The sequence below is a fragment of the Lepus europaeus genome, chromosome 1, assembly GCF_033115175.1.
Source record: "Lepus europaeus isolate LE1 chromosome 1, mLepTim1.pri, whole genome shotgun sequence".
Lineage (NCBI taxonomy): Eukaryota > Metazoa > Chordata > Mammalia > Lagomorpha > Leporidae > Lepus > Lepus europaeus.
In genome coordinates this window covers 9,462,945-9,486,497 of record NC_084827.1, presented here as the reverse complement: position 1 = coordinate 9,486,497, position 23,553 = coordinate 9,462,945, and the positions used below count along the sequence as shown (strand labels likewise).

Sequence of the window (23,553 nt, the reverse complement as noted above, 5' to 3'; positions counted from 1 at the left end):
CAACAGTCTACAGAGGCTGAGAAATAAAACAGGTACTAATTGAAAAGGGATGCCTTCCTGCTTAATGTGGGCACAAGGCTGAAAAGAGGAAATGCAAGGGATGACTCAATAACCAGTGTAATGCTTGCCTGTCTCAGTACGTAGTGGTAGCTGGCGTCCATTCTCTGAAGCTGCCTGAGATTTACCCCATCCTAGGATGTGACCTTTTTAGTTTTTCTTTAATTACGGTAGCATTCAGGCATGCTGGGCTTCTTTGTCACGCTCACCTCAGGAGACGAACACATTGTGTGTTACAGCAAAGTAGTTTGAAGGAAGGTAATTAAAGGTGTTTATTGTTAAAAAAAAAAAAAGGAAAATATAGTTGCTTAGGCTGAAGTCAGATTCTATGGCTTTAAAGCAAATAATAAATATATTGGTGGAAAAAATATTGTTCTGCTGAAATTATGTGGTATACAATCACAAAACCCACTCTTTTCTGTTCAGTTAATCTTTCCAATTTAACATAACTGAGTGAGTTTAACCAAATGGCTTTAATGTATTTCTTGACCAAAGTTAATATGGATTTTCAAATGTGATTTATTAAGAGAAAGAGGATATAACAGTAAAAGTTCAGAAGTCCAGTCATTTATCTTCACGAGGCACAACCTGTATTTTATTGTGCTCTTTTATATATTTTGGGGGAAAATATGCCAGCTTAGACCACGCAGATATATAGTAAACTTGAAAATGTTGCTTATCTGAGACTAGCGATAAAAGTAAGATGAATTGGTCTCGCTTTTCTTTGTTTTTAGTACAGAATACAGAACTCTCTTTTCATTGTTTTAGGATGCCAGGTGCTGGTAAAGATCTAAAGTAGAATGAAACTAGCCTTTGTTTTCAAATGGTTTGTAATTTAGTGTGGGCATCCAGCAGAGAAACTCCTAATTATAACAGGAACCTCGAGTGTGGGACATTAAAGGTCAAACAGTGTATTGTGGTTTCTGCTTGCCTAGAGAAGTGGGTAAAGAGCACTGGGAATGAGGGAGATCACAAGGAGGCATTGAAGAATCAGGACGATCTGATGCATATCATGGAGATGCAGAGGAGGGTCTGCAAGCCTCCCAGTGGGAGAGTTTCAGGCCTTGGAGGATGGTACCAATCACTGTGCAGGTCCTGACTCCCAGAAATGAGAGACAATTCCCAGGATGCTGCTGCAGGTGTATTCTAAGGAACTCCAAAAAGGGAGACCTGGGGTGATCTGGGACACATCAAGGAGGAATGTGAATGTCACACTAAAAAGAATGCAGAGGGAACTCGTCGTAAAGTTATACACCAATAAAAGATTAATTTATGCACTGACATGCTGAAATCCAGTAGGTATGCAGAGCCGCACACTGTTGCAGACTGCACTAGGGTGGATCAGGCAAGGAGAGCCAGAAGAGGAAGCACACGGGCTGCTGGAATGCAGTCATCCCCCTCACCCATGGGGCCATGGCACTGGATTCTACACGTGTACCCCATCCTGTTTTTTTCTCCTGTATGTACATACCTTTGATAAAGTTTAATTTATAAAGTAGGCACAGTGACAGCCTAACCAATAATAACATGGGGCAATTCTAACAATATATTGTAATAAATGTTATGTGAATGTAGTCTCTCTCTCAAAATATCTTATTGTACTTTCATGGATTTTCTTTGGTCTCTCTGAATTGCCAACATCACTACTCTTCTGCATTGGGGCAGTTGTTAGGCAAATAAGGGTTACTTGAACACAAGCACTGAAATACAACAATAGTAGATCTCCTAACTGAGAAGGCCATCAAGTGACTAGTGGGTGGGGAGTGAACAGAACATGGATACACTGAGCTAAGGGGAGATTGCTGTCCCAGGCAGGGCAGAGTGGATGGCTTGAGAGTCCATAACACTACTTGGAATCATACACATTTTAAAATCTATGAGTTGTCTATTTCTAAAATTTGCCCTTTAGTATTTTCAGACCTCAGTTGGCCTTGGGTTATTGATACTATGAAAAGTGAAATAGTGGATGAGGGTGGCAGGAGGCCATTGTAATGCTAAAAATTTCAAACACTAGTTTCAGACAACCATAAGGTTGGCAAGGATGTGGAGTTCTCTAATCTCCAGAATTCTGGTAGCGCTGCATCAGTTTAAAGGGAGAATAATATTGCATGACTGTGTCTCTCCATAACTTTTCAGTTCAGGAAAAATGAACTAAGCCAACCAACAAAAATCTTAGGAAGCTCAGCCTGTGAATACTGTCTGATGTTTTGTTGGGTGAATAAAACTCTTTCCATGACAAAAATCAAAGTGCATGGTTGCATTCGTAGCAAAGGTCTGGGCTGGAAATCAATGTGGGGGATGCACCTGGGTCCCAGCACCCCTGGAACTTGGTCACTTCGTCTCTTATGTAAGCAATGCTTCAGCTTTCCTCCCCAACACAGCCTGAATGTTCAGTTCGATTTCAAAAACAATGTAAAATCCTCAACCCCTCCCTCCTATCTTTCCCTCTTCCATTTTTCCTTGTTTAGAATGATTCTGTTTCATTGTCTTTGTGTTTTTTCTTAGCTGTTAGGACTTGGTTCTTGAAATTTCAACAAACAACATCATTATATTTACTGTCATCCTTCAGAAGTGAATTTCTGCCCCCAGCACAGATAATCACTAGATTCTATTTTACAACCATAAATATTACAAATAAATAAACTGACATTAAGAAATTATGGGATCTTGACCATTCCTACCATCAGCTCATATTTACAGAGTCCTCCTAAACTACCTGGTACTAACAGCTCAATAAATCAATAGTTAGCAGCAGTTTCAATTAGGCCTTGGGTCCCTTGTAGATATTCATAAAGCCACAGAGATTAGGTGCAAGATTGGTGTCAGAAATTGCAGGTACCAATCATATTATTTTTTCCAATATGATGAAAAACACAGTCTCTCGGGAGCAGCAAGTGCTCTTGAGATGCACAAAGAGTGCTTGGGGGTTGAATGTATCTGTGAATGCTTTTCCATTTCTCTCTTTGCAGTGAGTTTGCTTAGAAAGCATTTATGTCTTACAAAATCTTGCACAGGAAGATTAAAAACCATCTATCAGTGCCTTTTAAGGAAACCAAAACCAAAAGGAAGGCTCAGGCCATTAGAATGTTGGTTAGCTGGTCTTATTTTTATCAGACAATCTTTCACCTGTTCTGAAGCAATATTTTTCACAAATATATATCTTTAGAAGGAGTTAAAAAGGATAATCTATGCCCTTCAGTGGAATGCATGCTGCCTCCGTTGGTTGTAGCTCACTCTAATGTAGATAGACGTTTCTTATTAACCTTTCTAGTGGCAGAGCTTGACAACTTGCTTTTCTGACTGAGTCGTGCTGCAATGGTATTAGAATCTAAACTACTTTACTAGTGAGATACTAGATTTCAGTTCTAGTTTAGGTTCTAAAACTAGAACATGTATACAAATTGAATTTTAGCCAAATGTTATAGTTTGTAGGACCAACCTAAGATTTCATTTTAATTCATCTTATCATCTATTTAGTTACTAACAATTTTATAACAAAAGTAACCATTTTTAAATAGCTTTATTTTATTTAGTTGAAAGGCAGAGTGTGTGTGTGTGGAGGGGCATGGGGTGAGAGAAAGGGAGGAACAGAGGAAGAAAGATTTTCCATCTGCTGGTTCATTCCCCAGATGGCTGCAACAGTCAAAGCTGGGCCAAGCTAAAACCAGGAATCAGGCTGAAACCAGGAACTCTATCTGTGTTTCCCAAATGGGTTGCAGGGGCCCAAGTACTTATCCACTACTTTCCTAGGCCATTAACAAGGAACTGGATCAGAAGCAGAGCAGCTGGGACCAGAACTGGTGCTCCAATATGGGATGCCAGTGTTGCAGTTGGCAACTTAAGCCACTATGCCACAATGCCAACAGTACAAGCAACCTTTTCATATTATAGATATGGAAACATCTTAACAAGTTTAAGTCACATGCAAATATTATTTTCTTATCTGTGTTATACCTGCTTCACTTTGAAATATTTACTAAAATGTAGTTTCTTTGGTTACTAGATGAACTGTGAAAACATCAGTCAGTTTCATGACATATTGACAGATTTAGGAAAGTATTTAATTATTTACAGAAAATGTTCATTTCCCTTTTGTATGTTTCAGTGACCAAGGTGGGCAACCTTATGCAGACCAGAAGTGAAGATAGTGAATTGAGGGCAGGCTGCTGCTAAATAAATGCTGCCAGTGTCATTTATTCTGACCATCTATCAGGGGATCTTGTATTTTGTGTTTCGCATCATTATAGTACATGTGAGGTGACTCAGGATCGAGGCAGCATCTTTCCTGAATATTTCTCTTCAAGTCAAAATGAATATGCTGCCTTTTTTTTTTTTTTGAGAATTTTGGAAAGGAGAATGTTCTATCCTTAACATCCAGTTTTCAACAAACCTGAATAATTCAACAAATTTGTTGAAGAAAGAGAAGGAATGATATTCTAGAAACACACGCCTTCTCAGAAATCTCCCATTTGAAATGCTATAACTTAGGACCCAAGGGTGTTTAAAAATCCACACGATTAAGGGAAAGATACCTTCTTACTTCACAACTGGGCATTTTGCTATTACAAACACACCACATCATTAACCAGATAGTATAATTGATTATGGTGATTTTCCTTCTTGCAACTTCCTATTTCCCAAAATTCTGACAATAAGTATGCATGACTTTTGTAATCAGGAAATGAACTTTTTTTTTAAGCAAGCAGTTTCTGTTGTGAAACCTTGAGATTTTGCTGTTGCCTTTTATCTCCCCACCTCTGCCTCTCCTCAACCACTTCTCCCAGATAAGCTAGACACCCACAGTTTGATGTGAACACTGCTTGGGAGTGATAATGTGCAGAAATTGGAGTCACTAGAGCTTCCAGGTGACAGCAGCCCAGAGAGATAGTAACAGGCGGCCACAGTGGAAAGCAGCGCACAGGGGAAGGTCATGTCAAAGCCGTGAGACTAGATCAAACAACACAAATCAGGCTCCAGGGTCAGCGCAGGCAGGCAGGTGCTGTAGCACCAACTCCATGCGGGGACTGCAAAGCCCTCAGCATAAACAGACTTCCATAGGAGGGGACAAGCTTACCAGCCCTGTTCCTCAGCAGAGGACATAGAGATTCATAAGCAGGTGGAAGAGCTGGGCCATCTTAATTCAGAACTGGTGACTGGTGTTGTGGTTCAGGGGGTGAAGCAGCTGCCCGCGATGCCAGCACACAGTGTGAGTGCAGCTTACAGTGGCTGCTCCATTTCTGATCCAGCTCCCTGCTAATGCACCTGAGAAGGTAGCTGAAGATGACCCAAGTGCTTAGTCCACTGCCACCCATGTTGGAGACCCTGGTGGAGTTCTTGGCTCTTGACTGCAGCAGCCTGGTCCAGCCCCGGCAGTTGTGGCCATTTGAAGAGTGAACCAGAGGACAGAAGATCTGTCTCTCTCCGTCTTGTTTTGTAACTCTGCCTCTCAAAAAAAATGAATAAACCTTTCAACAAAAGAACTGTTGGGACCAGCATTGCTGTATAGTGGGGAAAGCTGCAATCTGTGATGCCAGCATCCTGCATGGGTGTTGGTTCATGTCCCAGATGCTTCACTTCCCATCCAGCTCCATGTTAACGTGCCTGGGAAAGCAGTGGAAATGGCCCAAGTCCCTGGGCCCCTGCACCCACGTTGGGGACCTGGCAGAAGCTCCTGCTTCCTGGCTTTGGCTGGCCCAACTCAGGACATTGCAGTCATTTGTAGAATGCACCAGTAGATGAAAGATCTCTCTGTCTCTCCTCTTCTCTCTCTGTAATTCTGCATTCCAAACAAATAATTCTTTTAAAAAAGAGAACTGGTTCCTGAATAACAGAATTTTTTTTTTTTCATTTGGAGCTCAAAGAAGATAGAACTATATAGATCAGTCACAGGGCTTGTCAATTTTCGACGTTTCAAAAACCTTCTTATAAATGTGGTTGTAAGGAAAGCTTGGACTTGGGAGGAAATGTTCCCTTTCATTTTGCTATCAGGTTTTTGGATAAAGTGAGTTGGTGAATTGGAAAAGATTAGCATTTGAGTTTCTAAAATACTGAAAATATGTATCTTAATCCACCAGATCTACAAAATGCTGCTGAAGTCTCTCACCTGGAAACTTTCATTTTGGAAGGTGTTTATTAATCTCTTTGATTTCTGGATGGAAATCCTGAAGAAAAGAAGCCAGTTGTCCCACTGGCGGTAAGGCAAAACACACGCCGAAGGATCGGTCTCCAAAGTGAAGAAGAAAGTGCTACATGTTTGCACAGGGACAACTGAAGGAAACTGGGAAATGGGGTCCTGGCATTTCCAGGTCAGCTGGCACTGTGGCTACTAATGAAGTGATGCTTAAAAGTATGGATACTGGGGATCAGGTACTTCCTGTGGTCTGTGGTGTTTGCACCCCAGAGTAGCAGCACACAGACACATCCTCTGTGATGTGGGATCTCCTGAATGCTCTCTGTCCTGCTGCAGATGTCCCTCTCCTGGGGGCTCCTGTGCCCTTGGACTTATAAACAGGGCCCACAGTGCCACTTGCAGGTAGGAGAGCCTTTTCCTCTACACCTTAGGTGAAGGTGACACAGAGAAGCCTCAGGGAACCCCAGAGAGCCAGCTCAGCATGGAGGACACAGCCCCTCCCTCTGCATTTGATAAGCGACAAATGCCATGAAAATTCCTTAACAGCAAAGAACCAGGAGGTGCTAGGCGCATTTTCCCCCCCTGCTTTAAATGTTCTGCAAATTAAAGGGGGAACACCATGGATTTTCTGCGTTTCTCATCAGATACGTCAGTAGCTCTGGACAATGCTGTTACAAATAGAAGTGCTTACTCCTAGGAAAAAAAAAAAAAAAAAAAAAAGAAAAGAAAATGCTACCCGGGATTGTAGAAACTCACAGGCAGGCTCATGGTGCTCCAAGATAATCAAGAATAACACAAAATGTTTTGTCCTAAGATCCCTTTCACAAGTTCTTCCCCTGCAAAAAAAAAAAAAAAAAAAAAAAGAAAAAAAAAAGACTCTAATTTTCTTTACTGAAGGCTCCTCTCTCGGTTGGGCTTCCTTCAATTAGGCGAGCAGGCATCGGACTGTGGCCTGCCCCAATTCCAGCGCAGCACCACAGTCTAGCTGGCGGATACTTTCTAGTTGGTTCCACCGGGGTGCTTTCCCTTTACCTGGAGCTTTTCTTTCTTTAATTAGGGCTGCTGTTGAGATCTGCAAGCTGTGCTGGGTGAACTCTCAGTGCTTCACTAGCACATTTCAAAAATGTTTGCTGCTCAAGGTCTTTATACCCACAAGGGGCAGTGGGTAACTGTGTTCAAACAGGAACTTGGGAGAAGGCTGCTCCAAGGTTTTGCTACCATTTGTGGAGTAACAGAGCTATCATTCTTGGCCAAGGTATTCCATTTTATTAGCAGAGTTTGACATGTCGATTTAGGGAAATTGGCCAAAGTTATGGCAAATGGTGATTAGTATCTCTGCCAGATATCTATTAAGAATCTACAATAAAAAATGATGGCACTGTGGCACAGTGGGTTAATTCTCTGCCTGTAGCGCTGGCATCCCATATGGGTGCCGGTTCTAGTCCTGGCTGATCCTCTTCCGATCCAACTCTCTGCTATGGCCTGAGAAAGCAGTAGAAGATGGCCCAAGTGCTTGGGCCCCTACATCCATGTGGGAGACCCAGAAGAAGCTCCTGGCTCCTTGCTTCAGATTGGCTCAGCTCCGGCCATTGCAGCCATCTGGGGAGTGAACCAGCAGATGGAAGACCTCTCTCTCTGTCTCTACCTCTCTCTGTAATTCTTTCAAGTAGGTAAAATAAATCTTTAAAAAAAATTTAAAAAAATGAAAAAAGAAGTGCTATGATTATGATAACATAATAGGATTGGCTAATACAGCCTGGTACAAGGAAACTAACCTAGATTTAGATTTTGAACTGTAGGTACTCACAAATATATATAATAATCTAATGTCCCTAATGACTGAATTCTTGGCACAAATTATTTCATGTTTCCCTCACATGGACTTAAATATGTTAAAATCCTCAGTTGGATCTTGATCACTATAGCATTTATAGGAAAAGGGGTTCTGAATTCCAAATAAGTTCACAAATAAACAGAACTCATTCACGTCTGGGTACTGACCTGTGTTTCTGGATTTTAAGCTTGATACTTGAATGTAAGTGCAAAAAGAAATAGAAGCAAGGAAATACGAGAGTATCCCACCTGTCTGATGTGATCTTGCAATAAGCTTTGTACTAATGTGTTTTTTTTAAAAAAAAAGATTTATTTATTTGAAAGGCAGAGTTACAGAGTGAGGGAGAGACAGAGAGAGAGATCTTCCATCTACTTACTGTTTCACTCCCCAAATGGCTTTGATGTCCTGGGTTGGATCAGGCTGAAACCAGGAACCAGGAGCTTCTTCCAGGTTTCCCACATGGACAAGGGTGCAAGGACTTGGGCCATGATCCACTGCTTTCCCAGGTGCATTAGCACGGAGTTGGAGTGGAAGTGGAGTAACCAGTACTTCAATCTGTGCCGATATGGGATGCTGGTGTTGCTATGCCACAGTGCTGGCCCAGTACTATAGTTTTATTTCACATGAGAAGCAACTATAAAACTTCACACAGACAAATAGAGGAAGGGTGATTGGTAAATGTGATGTCATCATTTTTTTTGAAGATTTTATTTATTTATTTGGGAGATAGAGTTACAGACAGTGAGAGGAAGAGACTGAGAAAGGTTCACTCCCCAGATGGCTGCAGTGGCTTTAGCCGAGCTGATCCGAAGCCAGGAGCCAGGAGCTTCTTCTAGGTCTCCCACATGGGTGCAGGGGCCCTAGGACTTGGGCCATCTTCCACTGCTATCTCAGGCCACAGCAGAGAGCTGGATTGGAAGAGGAGCAGCGGGCGTCCACATGGGATGCTAGCGCCTCAGGCCAGGGTTTTAACTTGCTGTGCCACAGCCTGGACCCCCACAGCACTTCTTTTTAAATACTCCTCCAAGAAAGCACCACTGAGTAATCCCACATAATTACATTTTACTCATGATGTTACTTAACTTTATTAGAAACAATATAACCAAGCATATTTGCTGTGTATCTGATGCTATGCAACCCTAACTGGTAGCCACTCTTCCATTCTCCTTTGTTGCAGAACATGAAGTAATGGATAGAAAAGGGTGAATCTAAAACAACGAAAGAAGCCCTATTAGTCACACCAATAATTGATTGGCTTAGGGGTTGGCATGTGGTTCAATGATTCAGTTCTAGTCACACTCAAGAGGAGGTCCCCATGTGATTCAATGATTCAGTTCTAATCACACCCAAGAGGAGGTCCATTTAGAGATTCTTGAAACTCTGCCCCATCCCATCTTTAAAAATAGAGAAGAAACAAAGCAGTAATCTCTTTTCTTTGGGAACATATTGTGTCTCTATAGTCATGGTACCTGGGACTGTGGCAGCCTTTTTGGAAGGATAGGGTGTAAAGGAAAATGCTGGGATTTTGCCTTCTTTCAAACATAATGGTAGTTAATACCTCCATCTACTTAAGTTTTTGCAATGTGTGTATATATATTGGGCATTCACTGTTGACAGCACATAATCTTCTTACTTAGAGCTTTAGTGATATTTTAGCTGCACTATTTATTCAGCATGAAGGAAAGTCCTCAAAACTAACACACTGGAACAGTTCCTCTGTTACCTTGAGTAAGGTCAGTGTGAGAATGGGTCTCTGTCAGCGTGCTGGGGTAGGAGAGCAGGAAAAGGAGAGTGCACTGCACAGGCTTCTCCTGAATCGTATATGCACTGTGGGTGTTCACCTCTGCGCGCACTTCCAGCCATTTGTTCATCTAACTGGGATGATAATTGTCTCTTGTATACAACAGGGAAAATGGAAATTCAAATTATAATGAGAGGCCCTTTCCCCTTTTCAGGCTATTATTGACAAGGCCATTGTTGAGGGTGTGGGAAAAGAGGCATTGCTACAGTTTACATAAAGGAAACTGAATTGCTATGAGTTGAAAATTAGAAAATTAAATTTCTGTTGTTCTTAACCCAGCAATTCTACTTCCAGTAATGTTTCCCATGGACATACTCTACATATCCACGGAGTGCATACTGAGGTGTTGCTGTAGTTATTATTTATGGTAGCAAAACAGTTGCTTATTTATTATTTAAGATCTCAATATTAATAACAAGGGTTACTTGTTATTTGTTTAAAGACAACAATATTTTTACCTTTGGAAATGAGATGTCAAGAACTTGGAAATTCATGAAAAAGATAAATGTCTAATTAATTCTTGATAACTAACTGAAAGCAATGATTGTGAATGTTGTTACATTTCTATTTATAAGCAGTGTGACTTACTTCTCTAGGCAACTGTGAACTCATTTGTGAAGTTTTGTTTTGTTTTTAGTAAAAAAATAGCCTTCAATTCTTTAAATAAATTTTTAATTGTGGTAAGGGCACTTAACATGAGATCTACCTGTGTAAATTTTTCATTGTAAGACACAGTTCTGTTGACACTGGGCACAACGATGTATGGCAAATCTCTAGAGCTTGTTCCTCTTGCAGTACGGAAACTTCACACCTACTGAACTGCAACTCCCCATGTCCCATTCCTTCCAGCTCCCAGCAACTACCACGTCATTCTGTTTAGTCTCAGTTCTTTAAAGAAGACATAGTGTCTTCTACTTATGGAATTATGACAGTCCAGGGGTTCTGAAACATCTCAAAAATATTTTTTCAATAATTGCATAAAAATAACAAGTACTATTTTTATGCGCAGCTGAGGGCTTTGGAAATTCCAACAAAATATGGATGAATTTACCTCGACCTTTTAAGAACTATATTAAAAATCAATGACGTGGGGGCTAGCTCTGTCAACATCAAGTCCCATTATAAATGTGTCTCACTAATACAGTATAAGATTTGTGCAACATTGGCAATATGAGCAATGAACTAGAACTGGAAAGAGATCCTGTGCACATAAAATTTTGTTGTATGCTGATAATGGAGGAGGTCATTCAGGGGGTGATTGTTCTGTGAGTCTAAAACTGCTCTGAAAAAGTCTAACAATAACAACAAAGAATCTTGATGAATGACAGAATGGCTTTACAGTTCTGTGGGGAAGGGATGTTTTTTTCTCACATGTTTGATGATGGGAAATTTGGTTATGAATATACAAAAAATAAGAAAGAAGATTCCTAGCTTATACTGTATTTTTAAAAATGAGCTCCATGGGGCTGGCACTGTAGCACAGTGGGTTAAAAGCACTGGCATCCCATATGGACGTTGGTTCTGGTCCCAGCTGGTCCTCTTCCAATCCAGCTCTCTGCTATGGCCTGGGAAAGCAGTGGAGGATGGCTCAAGTCCTTGGGCCCCTGCACCCACATAGGAGACTCAGAAGAAGCCTCTGGCTCCTGTCTTTGGATCTGTGCAGCTCCGGCTGTTGTGGCCGTCTAAGGATTGAACCAGTGGATGGAAGACCTCTCTCTGTGTCTCTACCTCTCTCTGTAACTCTGTCGTTCAAATAAATAAAATAAATATTTAAAAAAATAAAATAAAAATGAGCTCCATACATACTAGTGACTAGAATATAAGTAAGAATGAAAACTTTTAGAACTCTTAAAAACTTATTTGAGAGTCAGAGTCACACAGAGAGAACTCTCATCTGCTGGTTTATTCCCCAAATAGCTACAACTCAGGGCGGGTCAAGTGAAAGCTGTGATCTGGGAATCCAATCTAGATCCTCCCACATTAATGGCAGGGTTCTAACTAGTTGAGCCATCACCTGACCTCCTAAGGTGCACATTAGCAGGCATTGAGAGTGGAATTGAAAGTGGAAATTGGACCCCTACCTGGGCTTTCTGATATGGGATGTGGGCATCTCAACCATTAGGCTAAATGCCTGCTCCAAGAGTAAAAACTTTCAGAAAAGTGAGGATGTTATCTCCATGGCATGAGGCACAAAAAGAAATATTTGTATGACCCATAAAGTCTAAATGAAGAAGGAAAATTGGTAAATTTTATCATATTCTTTCATATTCAAATTAAACTCTACTGTACAAGAAAAAAAGAGTACTCCAAGTGAAAAGATGAGCAGAGACTTAGAGATGATAACTATAATGTATTAAAACTATTAATAACTATCTGTGTAAAATATAATTACCAGAAGATACAAACAACTCATATTTGAAGAACCTTGAATATATGCCCATTTCACTACTAATCAGTAAAATCCAAATCGGATCAGATTATTTTGATTAGCTTAAATGATAAGATTGGTAAAATTGAGTTTTTTTGAGGATGAATTGTTATGGAGAAAGTTGAACCAAAATACTTTCAAAAGACTTTAAAGTATGAGTTGACTGAATGATTTGGAAATATCTAATAAGATTTAAGATCTTGTATCTACTCCCAGTTATAGTTACATTAGAGAAAATATTGGCTATAACTTTACAGAAGCAGTAAATGAACTCTCACAGGAGTAATATTTGCAATAATCAAGAAACTAGGGGCAATATAACCCTTCATTAAAGAATATATAAATAACTTGAAGTATAGTCATGTGACTAGAATACCATAAAACACAAAAATTTACTGACTGTTGCATACATTAATATGAGTAACTCAGAACATAATATTTTTGAATGAAAATTATGTATTATATTATGGCATTTTTTAAAGTTTAAAAATATACAAAATACATTATATACATATATACCTATACTGACACATAGGTTGTCTTTGCTTTGCACAGTTCTGATAAGCACAAATTTCAGTTACCTTGATTTAGTTAATTATACCAGTCTCCCAAAAATATGATCCAAATTTCAGTTACCATGGCACATTAAGACTAATTACATAAAGCATAAACATCATTATGTAGATGCATGATGTTCCAGTCTCATTGCTACTTCTTCTACCCATAAACACCACATCTGTGATAGGTGTGCATCATTATCAGGGATCAGTCACATCACTTCTTTCAAAGTCTGTGTGTGAATGATCATGGTACATCTATTATTCTTTGTAGGCACTGATAGCAAAGTGTGTGGTTGTGCTGCCTTATTGATTCCCACGGATTAAACCTACGTGGTGTTTTATAAAAGGGTCACTGGCAAGAGGGAGGTGGACAATTAAAATAAAAGTGCATCAAGAAACAAGCTGGTCACGAAAGGTGAACTGAACGTAAATGAAAATACAGGTGAAGCAGAGGACGGTGCTGGTGTTTGAGAGACTCTAGATCTGCGCTGAGAAACTTAATGATGCAAACAGATCTACACAAATGAAGAAAGTGGTTATGACAAAAAGCAGAATGAAACAAAAATATCCCAGAGACAGCAATGTACAATACAACATGTAAAAGGAATTTTCAAAGATTCTTCATGATGTTGAAAATACAAAAGATAAATTTTTGGAAGCTGATCCCAACTTAGAAAGGAATACAAGAAAAAACAATGCTTAATTTGTATCGTAAGTTGCATGCTGAGAAAAGGAAGGGAAGCATTGTTCCAACTACTACTAGTAGGTTTGTTACCCAGAAATAAAGCAATGTAATCTCAACGCTTCTAATGTTTTAAAATACAGTGTGTCAAGTAAACATTAGCTTTACTACGTTTTTCTTTTCTTTTCTTTCCTTTTCTTTTAATTTATTTGACAGATAGAGTTAGACAGTGAGAAAGAGAGACAAAGAGAAAGGTCTTCCTTCTGTTGGTTCACCCCCTAAATGGCCACTGCGGCCGGAGCTACACTGATCTGAAGCCAGGAGCCAGGTGCTTCCTCCTAGTCTCCCACACGGGTGCAGAGGCCCAAGCACTTGGGCCATCCTCCACTGCCTTCCCCAGCCACAGCAGAGAGCTTGACTGGAAGAGGGGCAACCGGGACTAGAACCCGGCCCCCATATGGGATGCCAGCGCCGCAGGTGGAGGATTAACTAAGCGAGCCACGGCACCGGCCCAGTTTTTCTTTTCTTATATATTCATCATGGTGATGAGCTTTTAATATTTTGACAAAATGTTTAAGGTCACAGAACATTTGTAATTTTTGCCACTGATTATTAATATTTCTTTGAATGGTTGCATCTTGCACATCTATTTTATGTCCTACTACTTGTATAAAGCAAAGAGAATATATCTATATGTATTGCCCACATATATGTACATGTTACTTCAAAAGTTCATGGGAAAAAAAAAGATTAAATATAAGTTTATTTGTGGGGGAAATATCTTTTAAGATATATGTATGTATTTGAAAGGCAGAGTGACAGAAAGAGTTCATTCATCCACTGGTTCCCTCCTCAAATGCCTGCATCAGTCAGGAATTCCAGGTGCCTGGAACTCCTTTTTGGTCTTCCAAGTGGGTGACAGGGACTCAAATGCGTGGACCGTCATTTACAGGAAGCTAGATTAGAAGTCAAGTAGCCAAGACTCAGATTGGCACTCTGATACAGGATGCAGGCTTCCCTAGCAGCAGCTTAACTCATTGTGCCACAATGTCTGTCCTCCAAAAAACTTTTGAAATCCACATATATCAGGGATCTTCAAAATGTTCATGGAAAATATGTGTTATGAAAAAGCTATGCATGAATTTCAAAATTTTTTTTTACTAAAAAATCTTTTATTTCCATCTTCCATGAGCCTTTTGAAGAACTATCAAATATGACATATAATATAAACATAATAAAATATTAAATATGCACGTGAATAACAAATGACCAGTTTGGTGTACTATAATTCCCTTTGAAATATACAGAAAATATGATTAAGGATAGATACACAGAGGGCTTCAACTGTATTTGCAATTTTTTCAGCATTCAAGTTAATTTGTATTGACAGTTTGAGTTAGGTGTAGGAATTGAGAAAAGCTTAGGCTCTAATTATTAATTCCTTATATACTTAGTACCGCTTCTAATTTAGGAGCTGCTTCTGAAAAATGTTAATCACAGCTGAATTTAAAGAGTATTTGGGAAATGGGGTAATGTTATTTATAAGTAGTCCAACATTGTAAATCTACAGAAAATATAAAAGGATTTGTCTTTGTGGAATTTTAAACAAAGAACAAGCAGCAAAAGCTATTGAAGTAGGTCCAGTACCATAAAAGAAAAAACTAAAAAAAAGTATCCAGTATTATAAAGAATAAAACTTATTTGCAATATTTCAGTTTCTCAAGAACTCTGAATAAAACCTGGCCTATTTCCTGAAACATGAAAGATATGCCCATCCTAGTTTTAAGAGTGGCATTGAGTACGTCTTAAATATTTAAAATAGATATAGTTGAAGTAAAATGAAACAAATGACAGCTTTGTTAGGCTAAAGAGTTTACTATGGACAAACACCATGAGCATCTGCAGAATGGAAAGATTGAGATCTGAGGGCTCTGAGGCAGAAACTACTGAACTCCAAAGCAACTTTCAAAGAAAATGACCAAAAAAATACTGGAGAAGAGTTGAAGTCTGCAACTTACCTGAGCCAGATCAAAGAGGGAGAGGAGCCCAGCAGATGCAGAGAGCCCAACTCCCAGATCAAAAGCAAGGAAAACATCTCAGACAGATGACGTTAAAGAAGAACTTTCGGAAATTTCCAAAGAAAACAGGGGTGCATTTCACAGTCACAGATGTCTTAACAGGGTTTCTAATTTCCTCGGATTTAGAATTCTCTACAGAAGAGGGCAAGTGTTATGGAGACAGTCCTTTCTTAAAAACAATAGGAAACTTAGAAACAACATAGAGACACACAGTGGGAGAAGAAGTTGCAGCATTGAGAGGGCTAACTTTCAGAGAAAGGAGAGGAAAAGGGGGAGGAGAGAGGAACTAGGTACTGAGAGGGAAGGGAGTGGGAGATCTTTGACATTATTCTGTCTCAGATAACTTTTCAGGCCAGTGGCTATACAGTCATAGCATAAATTCTATTGGTAGTCATTGAAAATATTCCAGCTTTTGTAATGTTTTTAATGTTTTATCTTGTAGTGGCTGCTATTTGAAAATTCTTTTATTATTGCTATTGTAAGCCCAAAATGTTTTAGTGGAAGAAAAAGAAATAATAGCCATGTCAAAAAAGAAGCAAACCTTTCTAGAAAATGTGAGTAATAACAGGAATCCTGGAAAATGCAACTAGCCTCTTGACTTAGGTTGTCAATCTTGCAAGTTCACTGAAAAATCTTTAAGGAAAAAATATGAGCTCCAGAAAGCCCGCTGTTTCTTTGATTATAAGCTACTAACAGTGAGGAAATAAAACAGTACCTGCTCAACTAGCCCCTTCTGGTCCACTTACAGGCTGCTAATGTGATTTCAAGAACTAACTCTGCTTGAACTCAGAAGCCACTCTTGAAGCACGTCAGACTTTATGGGTTTTAGGATGCTCACCATGAAGGAATGCCCCAGGGAGATCTTAGTATCCTGCTGCTGGGTTACAAGAAAGTCACAAAGGAATCTCAGACATGAGAAACAAAACATGTATTTCTAGCTTTAAAGCATCCCAATTTATGCACTAACAGAGGCAAGTTTCCGTTATTCTAAGGAACACTGTAGCATGGTCATTTTCTTTAGTAGGGTAAACAAATTGTAGACCTGGGATTCCTTTCCTATGGCTGCTGTAACTAATTACTACAATTTCAGTGGCTTAAAACCATATAAATTGATCATCTGTTGTGTAAGTCAGCTGACATGAGTTTCAAAATTAAGGTGACAGCAATGTTGCAGGGGAGAGTCCCTTGCTTTGGCTTTTCATCTTCCAGAGGCCACCTTCATCCTGTACTTATGGTGTCTTGGGTCCCTCTTCAAAGCCAGCAAGAATGGGTTGAGTACTCACATCACATCCTTTTGATCTGTCTCTTCTGCCTCACCCTTCCATATAAAGATCAATGAAATCTGATTGGACATACCCAGCAAACAAGGATAATCTCCCCATTGAAAATCCTTAATTTAACCACGTCTGCAAAAATCCCTTTTGTCATATAGAGTAACATAGTCACAGGCTTTGAAGATTAGGATGTGGGCATCTTTGACAGTACTCTGTTTCAGGTATCTTTTCAAGCCACCAGCTGTGCAGGAATTCAGGATCCTAGTACAAGACCTAGAGGTTTTATTGTATCATGAAGCTAATGAGAGCAGAAGGCAAGTAAACTCACTCTTTACTTTTTTCTGGTGTTTTGAGTGATGATATCAAGAAAGCCAGCATCTTACCCTGAAACAAAGTGTGGAGCAGTGCAATCACTATGACCACTTTCTCACCATCGATACGATCTACCCTAGAGCACCAACTTGGTAAAGTCTCGTGGTCAGTTCTTGTGGTACGTAATCCACACTGAGAATAAATGAACTTTGTGTGTTGCCAAAACCAGCCTCAAATTTATGTTCCCGGAGATTCGGTGAGAAGTTTCATTTTCACATTTCAATATTATTTCCAGCCAGAAGGGCACATAAATCTGTAGTTTCAGGGCTTTGGATGCAGTCTAGCTTATAATGAGACAGATTGTTTCTATATTGTCAATGTAAAAGACCGCTTACACGGGAGAATATCATACTTCCCTACAGAAGCAGTGCAATTTATTTATCTGAACTTTAAAAATATGATATTTCGACTGTGGTAGACTATTGAGGCAATTGAAGCAATCCCCCAAGTCCAATGAAAAAGCCCTATATTTTCTGAATTTACTCTGTTTTGTTGATAGCATTTGGATGTCTTTTGAAATGTGTTTACTTGTTAAAAGACAGGCACAATTTTCCATCAATAAGCTCACAAGGAGTAGAGATTAAATAATGAAATGTATAGTGAGCGTGTATTGCATGTTGTTGATTCCATGTTGCAAGAGCAACTCAACTGCTTGTCTCAGAGGCTGTTCCAAGTATATTTTTCTGCAAAAATCGCCCTTAGAAATGACTGCTTCCTCCTGTTTATTTAAGGCAAATCAGAAGTACAGATGAATCTTCACAAATGTGTGAGCCAACTATGTAACCAATTAAGAAATATTTGCTAGAATGTTCCATGTATTACATGATGCTGATGGCCTGGTGCTCAATGAAGCTTATTCCCTGACTTGAATATACAAATTACTGGGAACATGGGGCTGGCACCGTGGCTCACTTGGTTAATCCTCTGCCTGCGGCACCGGCATCCCATGTGAGCGCCGGTTCTAGTCCCGGTTGCTCCTCTTCCAGTCCAGCTCTCTGCTGTGGCCCAGGAAGGCAGTGGATGATGGCCCAAGTGCTTGGACCCTGCACCCGCATGGAAGACCAGGAGAAGCACCTGGCTCCTGGCTTCTGATTGGCGTAGCTCTCGCTGTGGCAGCCATTTAGGGGGTGAACCAACAGAAGGAAGACCTTTGTCTCTGTCTCTCTCTCTCACTGTCTAACTCTATTTGTCAAATAAATTTTAAAAAAATTACTTGGAACACCTTACTAGAGCATTGAGTGAAATTATTTGAATTGCCCACTTTCATGAAAGAGCAGAGTATAATTTAAATATTTCCATCAATTCTCCCCCCAACCTGGAACATATCATAAAGAACAAACCAAAGACAAAAAATAAAAATGATTACCATTAACCTTGCAGCATCTAGTTTATGAAGTCTAACTCTGGCTTTAGTTCTCTAGGACATAAAAGTTACAATGAAGCTTATTTGCATAAAGTGTAGGCTATTTCTCATGAAGATTATTATTTTTTTTATTTGGTGACACAAATAGTCTTGCTGTCACAGGTTTATGACACTGCTCGCTCTGTCCCCCAGCCCAACCCAGAGTCTTCATAAACTTACTGCTTAGAGAGCATCATTTATTCAACATGGACATGTACAGATTTTTTAGAAATGGGTTCATCATTTTGTGCTCTATGTTATGTTCATTTTTTCCAAGACCAGATGTATACATAGGATTTTAAAAAGGTGATACAGACTTCAAGCCAGTGCTATCTAGAACGGTCATGGACTCTCGCGAGAAGTTATTGAAAGCAATGGTTTCCCAGGGAGTATGAACCCCAGGAAAAGAAGAGCTATAGGATTACAGTTAAGTGCGCAGGCTCAAGTGAAACCATTTTTGAAAACAGTGGCAATTGGATTAAAACAAAGGTCTCTTCAGTAGCAAAGCAATAATACTTCTAAACCATTTTTGAAAGCAGTGGCAATTGGATTAAAACAAAGGTCTCTTCGGTAGCGAAGCAATAATACTTCTAAATCGTGCTGGGCTACTGAAGCAGCAGAACACCGTGCTCATTGGAAAATAGGGACCCTCAGAAGCTATCAGCTCTTTCAGATCAATTTATGATAAAGTCCTCCATGGATCATATGTTCCTAAAATAAGATTAAGCTTTTTGAGGAAAGATATTGGTATGATGCAGCTTCACCTTTAGCCCCAATTTTCTAGTTTATGGCATCTACACATTCCTCTTGGTGCCATTAAGCTATTCAAATGCCCTTCAGCTTCTACCCCTTCCTCCACTGTCTGCAGGGTCAGTGAGCAGGCTGCATAGCAGGGCTTCAGGAAGAGAGCACAGCAGCACTTGTTCGCACTTTAGGAGATGCAGCAATTACACGGCAGGAGGGACCCTGGGAAGTTGGCACAACAGCCCTTATTCTCTGTTGCTATGGATCAAATGTGTGTGCTCCCCCTAACTTCACACTGGACCATAATCCTCAATGGGACAGTGAGATGAGGTGGGACCTGTAGGAGGGGATTAGGTTATGAGGGTGGAGCCATCATGGATGGGATTAGTGCCCTGAAGAGAAGGGGACTCCAGGTGCAGCTGTCTTGGTACAGCAGGTTAAGCCACTTATTGGAGTTCCAGTACAAGTCTTGGCTACTCTGCTTCCAGTCCAGAATCCTGTTAATGCATCCTGGGAAGTAGCAGATGATAGCTCAAGTACTTGGGCCTTGACACTCACATGGGAGACCTGGATGGAGTTTTAGGCTCCTGGCTTTGGTCTGGTCCATCCCCTGTTTGTTAGTATTTTGTGGGTAAGCCAAGTGATGGGAAATTCCTTCTCTCTCTCTCTTTGTCTCTCTCTCTCTCTTGCTTTGCATTTCAAGTAGATGAAAATAAATGAAATATACATTTTATTTAGAAATGGAACTCCAGAGAGCTCAGTTGCCATGTGAAGATGCAGGAGAAGTCATCTGCAACCTGGAAGAGAACCCTCACCAGAACCCGATGGTGCTGTCACCCTGGCCTTGCACTTCCAGCCTCCGAAACTGTGAGAGAGAAGTTTCTGTGGTTTATAAGTCACTTAGTCCATGACATTTTGTTATGGCCACCCACAATAATGAAGACAGTAAGTTATCAAGAAAATCTGCAATTTTTCCTTTGGAGATAATACATAAGGAAGACCAGAACATGGTCCATTTAGGGATATTTTCCCTCAAGATGAGAATGCAGAATTCAGGTTTTTTTAAGTTCAGTGGACTTGGGTTTGCAACGCACATATACCTGCTTTTGTAGCTACCTCTATTAGCTAACAAAGAGGAGATAGATGTTCAATTAAAGATTCATTGCTGGGAATGAATCTATAATAGTGCCGATGATGGCAGTATAGATAGGATGATGTGAGTCATGTGGGGCAAAATAAGATAGCTAAAAAGGGGAGAAGGTACACTCCAGAGGTAGAGCCGTGGGAAATTCATGAAAGGAAGCCCAGGGGAGCAACAGAGCCTGGGCAGGTCTACACTGAAAGAGCAAATAAGAAAGAGAAGGGGCAGAGAATCAGACCAGGGAGGTTGGTGCCAACCCTATGTGGACCAGGTGAGATGGGAAATTGCAAGTCCACAGAGCTGCAAACAGTAGTGGGAGGGTGCGCTTGGCAAATTGCTTTTGAAGTTCCATGCAAGAAAAAAGAGCAAGTATGGAGGAACAAATAAAAAGGCCAGCAACCCTTGTCCATCTCCCTCCCTCTCACCCCCCCCCCCAGAAACCTGTAGCCAGCTGGGAGAAATCATTTTGTTTGTTTACAGTTTTGAATGTAAGCAGGAGACTGCTGCCTTGCCTCCTGTGCACATGTTTATCAATAGCACACCACACCCCCACCCAGGAAAAATAACAACATTTCAGAAGAATTTCTTCCCCACCACGCAAGCTGTACAACAAGGAGAAGTCCTGACTATCAAAAACAAGCCTGCTCCCACCAGTATTCAGAAGTGAGCTGGGCTCCAGTAGGCAGGGCTCCATGCACTGGAGCTCTTACCTGCCTCCATCATGACTGAGAAGTGAGCCAGGATCAATTAGGCAGGGCTCTGTGCTTCCACTTGCAAAGTATAGACCCACAGCAGCTCATAACAGATGGAAACCTCACCACAAGAAAGTCTCCAAAGGCTAGAGGTGCAGTTTGTTAAGCAAGGTGCTATAACTCTGAACATGCCAGAGACTAACACCAGGGCAATCCCACAACTGTGAGGAAAAAGACAGGTCACACCAAGAGAAGTGAACAACTCCTCTAATCAAGAAACCAGAGGAAAACTACAAAGCCCCATGGGAGCCTTACACTGGATACCTGTGCCACCCTGGAATACTGAATAGAGCACCCAGGCTACATCCAGCATGCACCTCTTGGAACTCACCAAAAGTATAAATGTCCCACTAAATCACAGAGACAGAAATTAAAGAGCAAAGCAACCAGACAAAAATAGAAAAAAAAATACACAAATGCTGAAAAACAAAGAAAAAGTCCTAAATAAGAATAAGGAAGACACGATGAGCCCCCAAAGGAATACTATAACACAACAATAATAGAAGGTGAAGATGAAAAGATCAAGGATATGCCAGAAACAGAATTCAGCAAATTAGTCATCAGATTACTTAGAAGTAATCAGAAGCAAATTCACAATCTAATTGGAAAGTTCTCCCATGAAATTAAGATATTAAAGAGAAGTCAGAATGAAATGCTAGAAATGAAGAATTCAATAGATCAAACAAAAAATGAAGTTTTCGGAAAGCCTTAACAACAGAATAGGTGAGACAGAAGAAAGAATACCAGAACTAGAAGACACATTTCTGGACGCATTAGAGTCAGACCAAAAGAAAGGAGAAATAAGAAAACTAAAAACACTGTTGGAGATCTATAAGAAACTATCAAACACCCCAACATATGGATCCTAGGAGTTCTTGGAGGCAAGGAATGAGAGAAAGGATTAGAAGGCTTCTTAATGAAATAATAACAGAAAATTTCCCCAATCTGGAGAAAGAAAGAGACATTCAGGCACAGGAAATACACACAGACCTCCCAATAGACATGACCAGAAAAGATCTTCACAACACATTGTAGTAAAACTCTCCAGAGTAAGACATAAAGAAATGAACTTAAAATGTGCATGAGAGAAATACCAAATCACATTCAAAGGAACCCCAATTAGACTCACTACAGCCTTGTCATCAGAAACCCTACAGGCAAGGAAAGAATGGCAAAATATATTCCAAGTCCTAAGAGAATAAAACTGTCAACCCAGATACTGTACCCTGCAAAGTTCTCATTTATGAATGGAGAAGTAAAGATATTCCATAAGAAACAAAAATTGAAAGAATTTGTAACTAACTTCCCAGCCCTACAAAAGATGCTCAAGGATGTGCTGCACACAGAAACACAGAAATAGGAACATAACTATGAAAGAAGATGAACACAGAAAATGACCCAATAAAAGTATAAAGGTAAGCCAAAGTAAAAAATTAGGACTATTAATGCAAATATGGCAGGCCAAAGTGGATACTTAACAATATTCACCCTGAATGTGAATGGTTTCAACACTCCAGTTATAAGACACAGACTGGCTGAATGCATTAAAAAAGAAAGCCCATCTATTTGCTGCCTACAAGAAACAAATCTCACCAACAAAGATGCTCACAGACTGAAAGTGAAAGGATGGAAAAAGATAATCCATGCTAACTGAAACCAAAAAAAGAGCTGATGCAGCCATTCTAATATCAGACAAAGTATACTTTAACACAAAAGCTATTAAAATAGACAAAGAAAGACACTATATAATGATTAAAGGATCAGGTCAGTAGGAAGAAGTAACTATTATAAATTTATATATACCTAATTACAGGGTATCTGGCTATCTAAAAGAAATGTTTATGGATTTAAAGGGAGATATAGACTGAAATACAATAGAAATGGGGGACTCCAAAACCCCACTTTTAGCAATAGACTGATAAACCAGACAGAAAATCAACAAGGAAATAACCAAATTGACACTATATACCAAATGGACTTAATAGATATCTACAGAGCTGTCCACCTTACAGCCACAAAATACAAATTTTTCTTGCCAGTGAATGGAAGTTTTTCTAGGATTGACAACATGCTAGGCCAAAAAGCAAGTTTCAGCAAATTCAAAAAAATCAAAATCACACCATGCATCTTCTCAGACCACAGTGCAAGAAGGCTGGAAATCAACAAGTCAGGAATATCTGGAACATATGCAAACACAAGGAGAGTGAACAGCTTGCTCCTGAATGAACACATTAGGTCATAGAAGAAATCAAAAGAGAAATAAAAAAAATTTCTGGAAACAAATGAAGAGGACATAAA

At 39.9% G+C, this 23,553-nt stretch overlaps 1 protein-coding gene across 1 annotated transcript in view; it reads right to left on the bottom strand.

Moving 5' to 3' along the window:
• The window catches only part of CNTNAP2 (contactin associated protein 2), a 1,725,059-nt gene that overhangs the window by 366,487 nt on the left and 1,335,019 nt on the right, over positions 1 to 23,553 (bottom strand). The window lies entirely within an intron of this gene.